This window comes from Leucoraja erinacea, chromosome 37, assembly GCF_028641065.1.
Source record: "Leucoraja erinacea ecotype New England chromosome 37, Leri_hhj_1, whole genome shotgun sequence".
In the NCBI taxonomy this organism is placed as follows: Eukaryota; Metazoa; Chordata; class Chondrichthyes; order Rajiformes; family Rajidae; genus Leucoraja; species Leucoraja erinaceus.
The window spans coordinates 3849846-3865619 of record NC_073413.1 but is presented as its reverse complement, the minus strand read 5'-3'; positions in this window follow the sequence as shown (position 1 = coordinate 3865619).

Below are 15774 nucleotides of genomic sequence, written 5' to 3'. Positions count from 1 at the left end.
TGATCATCCAACTCAGTATCCCGTACCTGCCTTCTCTCCATACCCCCTGATCCCCTTAGCCACAAGGGCCACATCTAACTCCCTCTTAAATATAGCCAATGAACTGGCCTCAACTACCCTCTGTGGCAGAGAGTTCCAGAGATTCACCACTCTCTGTGTGAAAAAAGTTCTTCTCATCTCGGTTTTAAAGGATTTCCCCTTTATCCTTAAGCTGTGACCCCTTGTCCTGGACTTCCCTAACATCGGGAACAATCTTCCTGCATCTAGCCTGTCCAACCCCTTAAGAATTTTGTAAGTTTCCCACCTGATTTGAGGAAGGACATCCTTGTGATTGAGGCAGTGCAGCGTACGTTCACGAGATTGATCCCTGGGATGGCGGGACTGTCATATGAGGAAAGATTGAAAAGACTAGGCTTGTATTCACTGGAGTTTAGAAGGATGAGGGCTGATCTTATAGAAACATATAAAATTATAAAAGGACTGGACAAGCCAGATGCAGGAAAAATGTTCCCAATGTTGGTCGAGTCCAGAACCAGGGGCCACACAGTCTTAGAATAAAGGGGAGGTCATTTAAGACTGAGGTGAGAAAAAACTTTTTCACCCAGAGAGTTGTGAATTTATGGAATTCCCTGCCACAGAGGGCAGTGGAGGCCAAGTCACTGGATGGATTTAAGAGAGAGTTAGATAGAGCTCTAGGGGCTAGTGGAGTCAAGGGTTATGGGGAGAAGGCAGGCACGAGTTATTGATTGGGGACGATCAGCCAAGATCACAATGAATGGCGGTGCTGGCTCGAAGGGCCGAATGGCCTCCTCCTGCACCTATTTTCTATGTTTCTATGTTACTCCAGCACTTTGTGTTCTTGTGTGGAAAGGAACTGCAGGTGCTGGTTTACACCGGATAGACACAAAATGCTGGAGTAACTCAGCGTGACAGGCAGCATCTCTGGGTGGACTAGAGTGATGGGCCACGTCTCGGTTTGAGACCCTGCTTCAGACATAGTCTCGACCTGAAACATCACCCATTCCTTCTCTCCAGAGATGCTGCTGCCTGTCTCGCTGAGTAACTCCAGCACTGTGTGACCTGGCAGTCGATGGCTGGGGCTGGAGCTGCACCTGACTCCTGTACACGTCCACACATATACTGGGTGTGGACGAGGCTGGAAACATTTAATACCAGCGGAACAGCGGGTGCCCGGTACAAAACACATTTATGATTTGGAAAATTCGCCCTGCCCAACAGATGAATCCGACCGGCCGTTTAATGGGAGTGTTTGCCCTTGAAGTGGAGACGGGGGTCAAGGGGGTGTCTGTAAAAGTGTTCCGTCCCCGTCTCCAGCCGTTCCCCAGCCAGCGACCAGACCGCGGAGAGCTGCAACCGTCCAGAACCTTGGCCGCTCCTTGCCGGCAGGCTGTTGTTCACCATGGGCCGGAGACTCGAGGGGAGCAAGGAGAGGAATAGTTGGGGTAGACGCACACACCGTCTCTTGCCCAGAGTAGGGGAATCGAGGACCAGAGGACATAGGTTCAAGTTGAAGGGGAAAAGATTGAATAGGAATCTGAGGGGTAACTTTTTCACACAAAGGGGTGGTGGGTGTATGGAACGAGCTGCCGGAGGAAGTAGTTGAGGCTGGAAACTATCCCAACGTTTAAGAGTTTAGTTTATTGTCACGTGTACCGAGGTACAGCGAAAGGCCTTTGTTGCATACTGGCCAGTCAGCGGAAAGACAACACCTGATTACAATCGAGCCAATAGACAATGGACAATAGGTGCAGGAGTGGGCCATTCGGCCCTTCGAGCCAGCACCGCCATTCAATGTGATCATGGCTGATCATCCCCAATCTGTACCCCGTTCCTGCCTTCTCCCCATATCCCCTGACTCCGCTATCTTTAAGAGCCCTATCTAGCTCTCTCTGGAAAGCATCCATTGAACCGGCCTCCACCGCCCTCTGAGGCAGAGAATTCCACGGACTCTGCACTCTCTGTGATAAAAAGTGTTTCCTCGTCTCCGTTATAAATGGCTTACCCCTTATTCTTAAACTGTGTGGCCCCTGGTTCTGGACTCCCCCAACATCGGAAACATGTTTCCTGCCTCTAACGTATCCAAACCCTTAACAATCTTATATGTCTCAATAAGATGCCCTCTCATCCTTCTAAACTCCTGAATTTAACTGAAATGTATAATACAAACATGAATACATTCATTAATTTTTGTCAGCCAGTACATGCCCAGCCGCTCCATTCTCTCAGTATATGACAGTCCCGCCATCCCGGGAATTAACCTTGTAAACCTACGCTGCACTCCCTCAATAGCAAGAATGTCCTTCCTCAAATTGGGGGACCAAAACTGCACACAATACTCCAGGTGTGGTCTCACTTAGGCTCTGTACAACTGCAGAAGGACCTCTTTGCTCCTATATTCGGTTCCTCTTGTTATAAAGAGTAGGGGAATCGAGGAACCGTTCGCAGTGAGGGAAAACGGGCATGTTGGCATTTATTTCGGCAAGGCTAGACTACATGAAACAGGGAAGTAATACTGAGACTTTATAAGGTGCTGGACGGCCGGCATAAGGAGTATCGTGAGCAGTTCTGGGCCCCATATCTATGAAAGGCAGTGCTGGCATTGAAGAGGGTCCAGAGGAGGCTTATGAGAATGATCCCAGGGATGAGTGGGGTGTCAGGGGTTGCGGGAAGAAGGCAGGAGAATGTGGGCAAGACAGAGAGAGATAGAATGGCGGAGTAGATGCGATGGGCTGAATGGGCTATCACCGGGACCCCCATCTCTCCCTCCGCTCACCGCACTGCCCGGGGTCCACAGGACTGAGCCAGTGCCATCCCACACTTCTCCTGGGTTGATCCCGGACAGGGAGGGGATAGCATAATATTGGAGAAGGACCTCAAATGGAGAGGGAGACCAGGCGGAGGGAGGTTTAGAGTCATAGAATGATACAGCGTGGAAACAGGCCCTTCGGCCCAACTTGCCCATACTGGCCAACATGTCCCAGCTACACTTGTCTCACCTACCACCATTTGCCCCATATCCCTCAAAACCTGTCCTATCCATGTATTTGTCTAACTGCTTCTTAAACGTTGGGATAGCCCCAGCCTCAACCATCTCCTCTGGCAGCTTGTTCCATACACCCATCACCCTCTGTGTGAAAAAGTTACCCCTCAGATTCCTATTAAATCTTTTCCCCTTCACCTTAAACCCATGTCCTCTAGTCCCGGATTCCACTACTGTGAGCAAGAGTCTACCCGATCAATTCCTCTCATGATTTTGTAGACCTCTATGAGATCACCCTCATCCTCCTGCGCTCCCAAGGTTCAGAGACCCAGCCTGCTCAACCTCTCCCTGTCGCTCAGGGCCTCAAGTCCTGGCAACATCCTCCAAAACCTTCTCTGCACCCTTTCAAGCTTGACACTTTAGGACATAAAGTGTTTTTCATTTTCAAAAATAAATTGTCATTTGCAATGAAAATATATACTAAACAAAAAGCGTGCAAAACTCAAATACATTCCCAGTGACTACATAGATATATTAGTTGAGGCAAGTACTACAACAGTATTTCGACTAGACTTTAGAGGCACAGCGCGGGAACCAGCCCTTCAGCCCACCTAGCCCACACCCGACCTGTGATCGACTTTGTACACTAACACTATCGTACACGCACCGGCGACACGCTGAATTTTACAATTTTTACTGAAACCAATTAACCTACAAACCTGGAGTGTGGTAGGAAACTAAGTCAAGTCAAGTCAAGTCAAGTTTATTTGTCACATACACATACGAGATGTGCAGTGAAATGAAAGTGGCAATGCTCGCGGACTTTTGTGCAAAAGACAAACAACAAAACAACCAAACAAATTATAAACACAACCATAACACACATATTATTTTACATAATAAATAATAGAAGGAAAAAACGTTCTGTAGAGTTAGTCCCTGGTGAGATGGGCGTTTACAGTCCGAATTGCCTCTGGGAAGAAACTCCTTCTCAACCTCTCCGTTCTCACTGCATGGCAACGGAGGCGTTTGCCTGACCGTAGCGGCTGGAACAGTCCGTTGCAGGGGTGGAAGAGGTCTCTCATGATTTTGTTTGCTCTGGAGTTGCACCTCCTGTTGTATAGTTCCTGCAGGGGGGCGAGTGAAGTTCCCATAGTACGTTCGGCCGAACGCACTACTCTCTGCAGAGACTTCTTGTCCTTGGCAGAGCAATTCCCGAACCAGATGGTAATGTTCCCGGACAAGATGCTTTCCACCGCCGCTGCGTAGAAGCACTGGAGGATCCTCGGAGACACTCTGAATTTCCTCAATTGCCTGAGGTGGTAAAGGCGCTGCCTTGCCTTACTCACCAGTGCTGAGGCGTGTGATGACCATGTCATATCCTCAGAGATGTGGACTCCCAGATATTTAAAACAGTTCACCCTATCCACAGGATCCCCATTTATACTCAATGGGGATATATACAAGCTGTTCCACTTGTGAGGCCCCCAACGACCGGACAGCCATGGCGGCCAAATCTCCCACAATTCAAAGCGAGGGAGAAAGTGCCCAGCGCCGACCAGTTGCCGTTGCAGTGCGCATGCGCAGGGCGGTCGATGATGCGCTGGCCGTGGTTGTGCGCATGTACAAGGCGGCCTGCCGTGCCGGCGGATGAGGAGCGAGCGGAGCCCGGCGGCCCGGACACGGATAGCGGGGGGAGATGGAGAGAGAGGGAGAGAGATAGAGAGGGGGGCCGCCCAGAGTTGAACGGTAGGTGTCCTGCCTTGGCCGGAGGCCCCCCTAGACCTCGAGGCCCATCAATTTTTTCTGGGGGCCCCCTAGAAAGTGGGGGCCCTAAACTATAGCTTGTTTAGCTTATACGTAAATCCGGCACTGACCAAGAAAGGTCCTGACCCGAAACGTCACCTATCCATCTTCCCCCGAGGTAGAGGTCAAGAACTTCAAATTCCTGGGCGTCTTGAGCATTCAAATTCTGTGGTGCTGCAGCAAAGCAAGAATTTCATTGTCCTATCTGGGACACATGACAATAAAACACTCTTGACTTGACTTGACTTGAAACCAGGGGCCACAGTTTAAGAATAAGGGGTAAGCCAATTAGAACGGAGATGAGGAAACGCTTTTTCACCCAGAGGGTTGCGAGTCTGTGGAATTCTCTGCCTCAGAGGGCGGTGGAGGCCGGTTCTCTGGATGCTTTCAAGAGAGAGTTAGATAGAGCTCTTAAAGATAGCGGAGTTATGGGGATATGGGGAGAGAATATGTGGGCAGGAACGGGGTACTGATTGTGGATGATCAGCCATGAGAACATTGAATGGCGGTGCTGGCTCGAAGGGCCGAATGGCCTCCTCCTGCACCTATTGTCTATTGTCTAGTGTCCCCTTGGCCTCCTGCACACTTGGGGCTTTCTATGTTTCTTAAACTCAGTTCAAAAAGTCTGTTGAGATATTTCAACATCTCCTGAATTTCTTGAAGGAAGGTTGGCACAGTGGCACTCTGGTAGAGTTGCTGCCTTCCAGCACCAGAGACCGGGGTTCGATCCTGACTATGGGTGCTGCCTGTACGGAGTTTGCACGTTCTCCCTGTGACCACGTGGGTTTTCTCCGGGTGCTCAGGTTTCCTCCCACACTCCAAAGACGTGCAGGTTTGTAGGTTAATTGGCTTCTGTAAATTGTAAGTTGTCCCTAGTGTGTTCCGGACAGTGCCAAGAGCCAACTCATCCATTCCAGTGTTAGTGTGAAGGCCACAGCACCTCATATTTCGCTCGGGCAGTTGACACCCCAGTGGCATGAATATTGTTTTTTTTAACTTGAAATCATCCTTGCATTCCCTCCCTCTCTGTCCCTCCCTCACCCGAGATGTCCTGCCAGTTCCACTGTTCGCATCCATATAACCCTTCGTTATCACCTCTTCCACAACCAACAATGGACCATTGTGGGCTCTCTTCTCCCGAGTCATCGATGCAGGCTCCGCTTTGTTCTGTCCCTTCCCACACCACCAGTGTCCCCGTCCCCTGCCTCCTCAGTCTGAAGAAGGGTCTCGACCCGAAACGTCACCCATTCTTTCTTTCCAGAGATGCTGCCCGACCCGCTGAGTTACTCCGGCATTTTGTGTCTATCTTTAATATCCCGTGGACCGGCTTCATTTTATTCTTTGGATCAAGGGTGGAGAATTCCACCTTTTGAGTAAAATGTGTTCCAGAATGAATTCCAGATGAAGCAATCATTATGTCGGAATCACGCTGATATTCCATGTGGCCACTAAACACGTCGACTCCGTGAAATGTTCCCTTGTTGTAAACCACCGGCCTCCTGCAACGAGCCTGTTTCCATTTGAAGAGGAGAGCATGCTGAAGACATTGGTAGCTGTTGAACTCAGCCACTTCCCTTGGCAAATCCCCCCAGTCCACTTGGACAATGCTGATCTGGGATGGGGCCACAAGGATCTTCGGAGATTGGGATGGGCTGTTGGCGCCGGGAATAGTTCAAATGTGAAACCTCAGCAATGGCTTGTGAGGTTAGTTTAGAGATCCAGCGCGGAAACTGGACCTTTGGCCCACCGTCCCGCGATCCCCGCGCACCAACTCTATCCCACACCCACTAGACGTACACTCCCACAGTTCTTTGGATGTGAAAGGAAACCGGAGCACCCGGAGTAAACCCGTGCTGGCACAAGGAGAACCTGCAGACTCCACAAAGACAGCACCCAACTTTAGACTTGTGACAACAGGGAAACAGGCCCCCTCGGCCCACCGAGTCCGTGCCGACCAGCGATCCCCGCACACTAACATTCTCCCACACATGCTCGGGGCAATTTACAATTATACCAAGGCAATTAACCTGCACACCTGTACGCCTTTGGAGTGTGGGAGGAAACCGAAGATTCTGGAGAAAACCCACGCAGGTCACGGGGAGAAGGTACAAACTCCGTACAGGCAAGCACCCGTAGTCAGGATCGAAGGTGGACAAAAATGCTGGAGAAACTCAGCGGGTGAGGCAGCATCTATGGAGCGAAGGAAATAGGTGACGTTTATCGGGCCGAAACCCTTCTTCCTACCACACCCAGGATCGAACCCCGGTCTCTGGCGCTGTGAGGCAGTAGCTCCACCGCTGCCCCATCGTGCCGTTAGCTTTTAAATAGCTATCCACATTGGTGAACTAACCTTCTTTCAAAGTATACCACTTTCTTTTCACACAGAGAGTGGTGAATCTCTGGGACTTTCTGCCACGGAGGGTAGTTGAGGCCACAGTTCATTGGCTATATTTAAGAGGGAGTTAGATGTGGCCCTTGTGGCTAAGGGGATCAGGGGGGTATGGAGAGAAGGCAGGTACGGGATACTGAGTTGGATGATCAGCCATGATCATATTGAATGGCGGTGCAGGCTCGAAGGGCCGATTGGCCTCTACTCCTGCACCTAATTTCTATGTTTCTATGTTTCTATGCTTCTACACTAAAGTAGCTGTGTAGTAACGGATATGGAGGCTATTTACACTCAGCAAGTACGTGTAGGATAGTGTTAATGTGCGGAGATGGGATGACGGGTCTGTTTCCGTGCTGTATCTCTGAAACTAAAAACTGAAATGACAAACGTTTGAAGTATAGTCTGGTGTAAAGTAGTGGACGTGGAGGTTATTTACACTCAGCAAGCCCCCTGCAAGCACCAATGTGATAATGACTCTAACTGATGAATAACTACCAACAAACCTCTAGCCAAGAACACATGGGGAAAACTCCCTCTGCCTGCTCTTCAAGAGCGCTGTGAGGTCTCTAATTGAACCAAACTAGTTCCACCCGGCGCTCAAACTAGTGGGTGGCGCTGCGGCAGAGTTGCTGCCTCACAGTGCCAGGGTCGTGAGTTCAATCCCGACTGCGGGTGCTGTCTGTACGGAGTTTGTACCTTCTCCCCGTGACCTGCGTGGGTTGACTCCATCTCCACCTCACGCTGCCTCGGCAAGGCCAGCAGCATCATCAAGGACCAGTCTCACCCCCGGTCACTCCCTCTTCTCCCCTCTCCCATCGGGCAAGAGGTACAGAAGTGTGAAAACGAACGCACACCTCCAGATTCAGGGACAGTTTCTTCCCAGCTGTTAACTGAACCATCGTACCACAACCAGAGAGCAGCGCTGAACTACTATCTACCTTTATGGTGACCCTCCGACTACCCTTGATCGGACTTTGCTGGCTTTACCTTGCACTAAATGTTATTCCCTTATCATGTATCTACACTGTGAATGCATTGATTGTAATCATGTATTGTCTTTCCGCTGACTGGTTAGCACGCAGCAAAAGCTTTTCACTGTACCTCAGTACACGTGACAATAAACTAAACTGAAACTGATTTTCAGTTTCCCTACATACTCCAAAGATGTACAGTTTTGTAGGTTATTTAGCTTTGTTTAAATGTAAATTGTCCTTAGTGTGTGTAGGATAGTGTTAATGTGCGGGGATCGCTGGTCGGTGTGGATCCGGTGGGCTGAGGGGACTGTTTCCATGTTGTATCTCTAAACTAAACTAAACTTCTTCACTGGTACTAAGCTTCCCAACACCACCAGAGATCTTATCCACAGAGTTACACTGCAGGTGTCCTGTTTAAACCCATGAATTGAGAAAGAGCAGGGAGTTTGGGGGCATGTGTAGGGTCTACACACAAGCCTTCAGTCCAATCTGCTCATATGCTGTGAGAATGGAGCGGCTGGGCTTGTGCACTCTGGAGTTCAGAAGGATGAGAGGTTATCTTATTGAAACATATAAGATTATTAAGGGTTTGGACACGCTAGAGGCAGGAAACATGTTCCCGATGTTGGGGGAGTCCAGAACCAGGGGCCACACAGTTTAAGAATAAGGGGTAAGCCATGTAGAACGGAGAAGTGGAAACACTTTTTCTCACAGAGAGTGGTGAGTCTGTGGAATTCTCTGCCTCAATGGAAGGTGGAGGCAGGTTCTCTGGATACTTTCAAGAGAGGGCTAGATAGGGCTCTTAAAGATAGTGGAGTCAGGGGATATGGGGAGAAGGCAGGAACGGGGTACTGATTGGGGATGATCAGCCATGATCACATTGAATGGCTCGAAGGGGCGAATAGCCTACTCCTGCACCTATTGTCTATTGTCTATTGTCTAATTGGTTTGGTATATATGTAAAATTGTCCCAAGTGCGTGTAGGATAGTGTTAGGGTGCGGGGGGATCGCTGGTCGGCACGGACTCGGTGGGCTGAAGGGCCTCTTTCCGTGCTGTACCTCTAAAACAAAACTTTTCTACAGTGTATTCCGATATGCAAATTGTACATATCCCCGTTCTTACAATGCAAAGCATGCACGCTAATGAATTGCTTCAAAGACTCGAGGGTGCTTTGAAGCTCAGCAAGTTCCTGAGGCCGTTGCTTGCCTGGAATTTTATGGTCTGCAATGGACGAAGATTAAACATAAGCGAGTCGCCCCGTGGAAGGTCATTTGATTGTTGTGTTATGAGAAACAGCTTCCTCACTTTGAGAATGACAGCGCTGCAGTTATGGTTAGGAAGGCTATGATTCTCATTTCAACCCAACAACAGCTAACAACGACCTGTTTACTTCAATCTGCTACTTTTTTGCATTTCTTTCATTCACCGATCTTTAACTCTCAATATCCCCCCAGAGAGTTGTGACCCGAAACGTCACCTATCCATGTTCTCCCGAGGTAGGGGCTTGTACACTCTGGAGTTTAGAAGACCCTGATGAGAGGATATCTTATTGAAACATATAAGATTATTAAGGGTTTGGACACGCTAGAGGCAGGAAACATGTTCCCGATGTTGGGGGAGTCCAGAACCAGGGACCACAGTTTACGAATAAGGGGTAAGCCATTTAGAACGGAGATGAGGAAATGCTATTTCGCACAGAGAATTGTAAATCTGTGGAATTCTCTGCCTCAGAAGGCAGTGGAGGCCAAAGATCCTATAGCGGATATACAGGATAAAGGGAATAATCTTCCATTGAGGCTGGTCCTTCAGAACGGAGGTTCCTTAGTATGTGTCGGGTAGAACTGCAGGTGCTGGTTTATACCGAAAGACACAAAGTGCTGGAGTAACTCAGCGGGTCAGGCAGCATCTCTGGAGAAATAGGGTGGGTGACGTTTCGGGTTGGGACCCTTCTGGCCTGAAGAAGGGTCCCGACCTGAAACGCCACTTTTTATTTGTGCCAGAGGTCCCTCAGAGATTTGGTATTTTCGATTAGTTTAGTTTAGAGGTACAGCGCAGAAACAGGCCCTTTGGCCCGCCGTGTCCGCGCCGACCTGCTATCCCCGTACGCTAGCACCATCCTACACACAACCTAGGGACCATTTGCGATTTACAGTAGCCAATTAGCCTACAAAAACCTGCACGTCTTTGGAGTGTGGGAGGAAACCGGAGCACCCGGAGAAAACGCACGCGGGTCACGGGGAGAAGGTACAAACTCCATGGTCAGGATCGAACCAGGGTGCAGCAGGCAGTAAAGAAAGCCAATGGTATGTTAGCTTTCATTGCAAAAGGATTTGAGTATAGGAGCAGGGAGGTTCTACTGCAGTTGTACAGGGTCTTGGTGAGACCACACCTGGAGTATTGCGTACAGTTTTGGTCTCCAAATCTGAGGAAGGACATTTTTGCCATAGAGGGAGTGCAGAGACGGTTCACCAGACTGATTCCTGGGATGTCAGGACTGTCTTATGAAGAAAGACTGGATAGACTTGGTTTATACTCTCTAAAATTTAGGAGATTGAGAGGGGATCTTATAGAAACTTACAAAATTCTTAAGGGGTTGGACAGGCTAGATGCAGGAAGATTGCTCCCGATGTTGGGGAAGTCCAGGACAAGGGGTCACAGCTTAAGGATAAAGGGGAAATCCTTTAAAACCGAGATGAGAAGAACTCTTTTCACACAGAGAGCGGTGAATCTCTGGAACTCTCTGCCACAGAGGGTAGTCGAGGCCACAGTTCATTGGCTATATTTAAGAGGGAGTTAGATGTGGCCCTTGTGGCTAGGGGGATCAGGGGGTATGGAGAGAAGGCAGGTACGGGATACTGAGTTGGATGATCAGCCATGATCATATTGAATGGCGGTGCAGGCTCGAAGGGCCGAATGGCCTACTCCTGCACCTACTTTCTATGTTTCTATGTTTCTATGTCTCAGGCGCTGTGTGGCAGCGACTCTACCGCTGCGCCACCGTGCGACCGACTATGACAGCCTGCTATCACTTATCATTCTTGTAAGCAAAGAGCTGGCTTCCTACATTTACAACCACAACACCACGACTAAAGTCAGTGTGCTTTAAAGAAAATTCCACATGAAAACATTCCCATGGATTTGGATAAGAGGGGAGGGGGGGGGGGTGGATTATAGACATTTAAACAGGATGGAAATGTCTGTAATCATGTCCTTGTGATGCGTACGTTCCATGTGTGTTGGCCGGGGTGCTGATGGAATGAGCCCATTCTTTAAAACACAGTGCCCTACACATCGCAATTAGGCGCAAAGTTATTCCAACCTGAAAGCTGTTCTGTGTTCCCTGAATCCACCCTGTGGCGATCTATCGTGAACCTGTCCCCTTTCCAGTTCAGCTCAGTTCAGTTTGTTGTCACGTGTGTACAGAGGTACAGTGAAAAACCGTTGTTGCATGCTAACCAGTCAGCAGAAAGACAACGCATGATTACAATCGAGCCGTCCGCAGTGTACAGATACAGGGTAAAGGGAATAGCGTTTAGTGTAAAGGGTAAAGCCAGCAAAGTCCGATCAAGGATGATGAGGGGTCTTGAGCTGAAACGTCGCCCATTCTTTCTCTCCAGAGATGCTGCCGGTCCCGCTGAGTTACTCCAGCATTCTGTGTCTACCTCCAATCAAGCATAGTCTGAGGGTCACCAATGAGGTAGATAGTAGTTCAGGACCGCTCTCTGGTTGTGGTGGGATGGTTCAGTTGCCTGATAACAGCTGGGAAGAAACTGTCCCTGGAGGTGTGCGTTTTCACACTTCTGTACCTCTTGCCCGATGGGAGAGGGGAGAAGAGGGAGTGGCCGGGGTGCGACTGGTCCTTGATGATGCTGCTGGCCTTGCCGAGGCAGCGTGAGGTGGAGATGGAGTCAATGGAAGGGAGGTTGGTCTGTGTGATGGTCCGGGCTGCGTACACAACCTTGCCCAGGGTCTAACAGCGCAGAGTCGCGCAAGGAGTGCCGGTTAACGCCGACTCCTGCCATTCCGTTCTCCCATCTCACGCGCCCGTATTGCCCCTACATGCGAACCCCCCAGCACCAGCGCCCCTTACCCAAGATCGACACAAAATGCTGGAGTAACTCAGCGGGACAGGCAGCATCTCCGGAGAGAAGGAACGGGTGACGTTTTGGGGTCGACACCCTTCTTTATACCCGAAACGTCACCCGTTCCTTCTGTCTCGCCGGTCCCGCTGAGTTACTCCAGCATTTTTGTGTCTATCTTTGGTGAAAACCAGCATCTGCAGTTCCTATCTCCTCATTGCCCAAGCCACTGCTTCAGGGGAAAAATAGAAACATAGAAAATAGGTGCAGGAGGTGGCCATTCGGCCCTTCGAGCCAGCACCGTCATTCAATATGATCATGGCTGATCATCCAAAATCAGTACCCCGTTCCTGCTTTCTCCCCCATATCCCTTGATTCTGTTAGCCCTAAGAGCTAAATCTAACTCTCTCTTGAAAACATCCAGTGAATCGGCCTCCACTGCCTTCTGTGGTGGACAATTCCACAGATTCACAACTCTCTGGGTGAAAAGGTTTTTCTTCATCTCAGTACTAAATCTCTCCCTGCACGGGAGACCCGACCTTTTCTCGTCGGGTCTCCGTTGTCGTTGGGGCTGCAACGAGGAGCGGCCTCCAACAGAAGAAGACCGGGGACTCTGGTGCCGAGAGAGTGGTCACCGTCACCGTCGCAGAGGGAGCTGGCCGATTGGTATTTAAGAGCGAGGTGGAGCGGTGGTGGCTGCGCTGCTGAGGGCTGCTGAAGGCTGCGTACCCAACCTCCGGTTGGATTCGCAGGCTCATATTGACTGCGGGTCTGCTCGACGGCGGCACCGGGAGCCCGCGGGTCCCTGGAGGGAGACCGCTTTTCAGGGCTCTCGCAACGGCGACTTCTCCCGCCCGAGTTGCGGGGTCGAAGAGCTCCTGGAGCGGGGCATTACAGCACCGCCCCGCGCGGCTTGGAATGGCCGCGGGACTCTGCGAGCGCACGCCGGGGGCTCTAACACCAAGACCCGGTGTGCGACCTTGCACCACCCGGCGTGGATTTAATGGCCGCGGGACAATCGCCATCGCCAGCCGGGGGCTTTGACTTTGACTCTGACATCGGGGGGCCCAAAGGGGGGGGAGGGGAGTGCAGTGGAGAGATAAGTTTTTTTGGCCTTCCATCACAGCAATGTGATGGATGTTTATGTAAATTATGTTGTGTCTGGGGTCTATTTGTTTGTAATGTATGGCTGCAGAAACGGCATTTCGTTTGGACCTCAAGGGGTCCAAATGACAAATAAATTGAATCTTGAATCAAATGGCCTCCCCCTTATTCTTAAACTGTGTGGCTCCTGGTTCTGGACTCGCCCTAATATAAGTTCCAATTACAGTGCCATCTGCACACCCTCTGGTGACTGGTGCCGGATGGGACAGACACTGACTGCTAGTTGAATGCGGGCTCAAGTAGCAGTTCCTAAGCCATAGGAGCAGAATCAGGCCATCCCGCACGGTGGCGCAGCGGTAGAGTTGCTGCCTCACAGCGCCAGAGACCCGGGTTTATTCCCGACTACGGGTGCTTGTCTGTACAGAGTTTGTTCGTTCTCCCCGCGACCACGTGGGTTTCCTCCGGGAGCTCCGGTTTCCCCCCACGCTCCAAAGACGCACAGGTTTGTCGGCTAATTGGCTTCTGTAATTTGGATTCGGTAAAAATAGAAACATAGACATAGAAACATAGAAATTAGGTGCAGGAGTAGGCCATTCGGCCCTTCGAGCCTGCACCGGCATTCAATATGATCATGGCTGATCATCCAACTCAGTATCCCGTACCTGCCTTCTCTCCATACCCTCTGATCCGCTTAGCCACAAGGGCCACATCTAACTCCCTCTTAAATATAGCCAATGAACTGGCCTCGAATACCCTCTGCAGCAGAGAGTTCCAGAGATTCACCACTCTCTGTGTGAAAAAGGTTCTTCTCATCTCGGTTTTAAAGGATTTCCCCCTTATCCTTAAGCTGTGACCCCTTGTCCTGGACTTCCCCAACATCGGGAGCAATCTTCCTGCATCTAGCCGGTCCAACCCCTTAAGAATTTTGTAAGTTTCTATAAGATCCCCTCTCAATCTCCTAAATTCTAGAGAGTATAAACCAAGTCTATCCAGTCTTTCTTCATAAGACAGTCCTGACATCCCAGGAATCAGTCTGGTGAACCTCCTCTGCACTCCCTCTATGGCAATAATGTCCTTCCTCAGATTTGGAGACCAAAACTGTACGCAATACTCCAGGTGTGGTCCCACCAAGACCCTGTACAACTGCAGTAGAACCTCCCTGCTCCTATACTCAAATCCTTTTGCTATGAAAGCTAACATACCATTCGCTTTCTTCACTGCCTGCTGCACCTGCATGCCTACTTTCAATGACTGGTGTACCATGACACCCAGGTCTCGCTGCATCTCCCAATTCAGGAGCAAACCCAAACGATAGTAAATGATCCCTCGTTTGTAGGATAGTGTTAGTGTACAGGGATCGCTGGTCGGCGCGGACTCGATGGGCTGAAAGGCCTGTGTCTCTAAACTAAATTAAACGTAATGAAACAAACCGAAATTAAATGAAACTGAATTAAATTAATGTAAACGAAATTTACGAAAGTTAATCTATTCCTCAAACTGTGGCCTCACCACCAGGGTTCGTTCCCCAATAAACAATAAAAAAAAATTAACGAGGGCTGGCTCCACTTTGAAGTTCCCTTTGGGACGGCGTTGGCAAATTAACATTGAGGGTGGGGGGTGGTCTCCCATCGCGTGCCAACGTTCCCCATCCCTCCCCTCCCCTTCCCGCCCCGACCCCACCTTCCCACTGCTTCCCCATCCCTGAGGAACATTCCCACTCCGGTCTCTCCTCCCTGGAGGCGTTCCCGGGAATAACGAGCCGAGCTTGGGAAATAAAACCCAGCAATGGGTTTCCCGGTCTCCATCTGATCCCCCAACGCACGCCGAGCTTCCACTGAGAGCAGAGGAGCGACTCCAACCCAGAACCACATCGCCATGTGGAGCCTGGTTCTTCTAAGCCTCTGTGCACTGGCTGCGGTCTGCACTGCCGGTAGGATGGATGGATGAGTGACTGAATGAATGATTTGAATGAATGAATGAATGATTGAATGAATGATTGAATGCAAGAAAGAAAGTATGAAAGAATGATTGAAAGAATGAATGAAAGATTGAAAGAAAGAAAGTATGAAAGAATGATTGAAAGATGAATGAATGAATGAATGAAAGAATGAAAGAAAGAGAGAAAGTTTGAAAGAATGATTGAAAGAATGATTGAATGAATGAAAGAAAGAGAGAAAGTATGAAAGAATGATTGAAAGAATGATTGAATGAATGAAAGAAAGAAAGAGAGAAAGTATGAAAGAATGAAAGAAAGAAAGTATGAAAGAATGAATGAAAGAATGTATGAAAGAATGAATGATTGAATAAAAGAATGAAAGAATTAATGAACTAATGAATAAATTGATTAATTAATGATTTTTAAAACATTTAGTTTAGAGATACTATATATCTATACACCTTTAAAGGTTTAAGATGAAGGG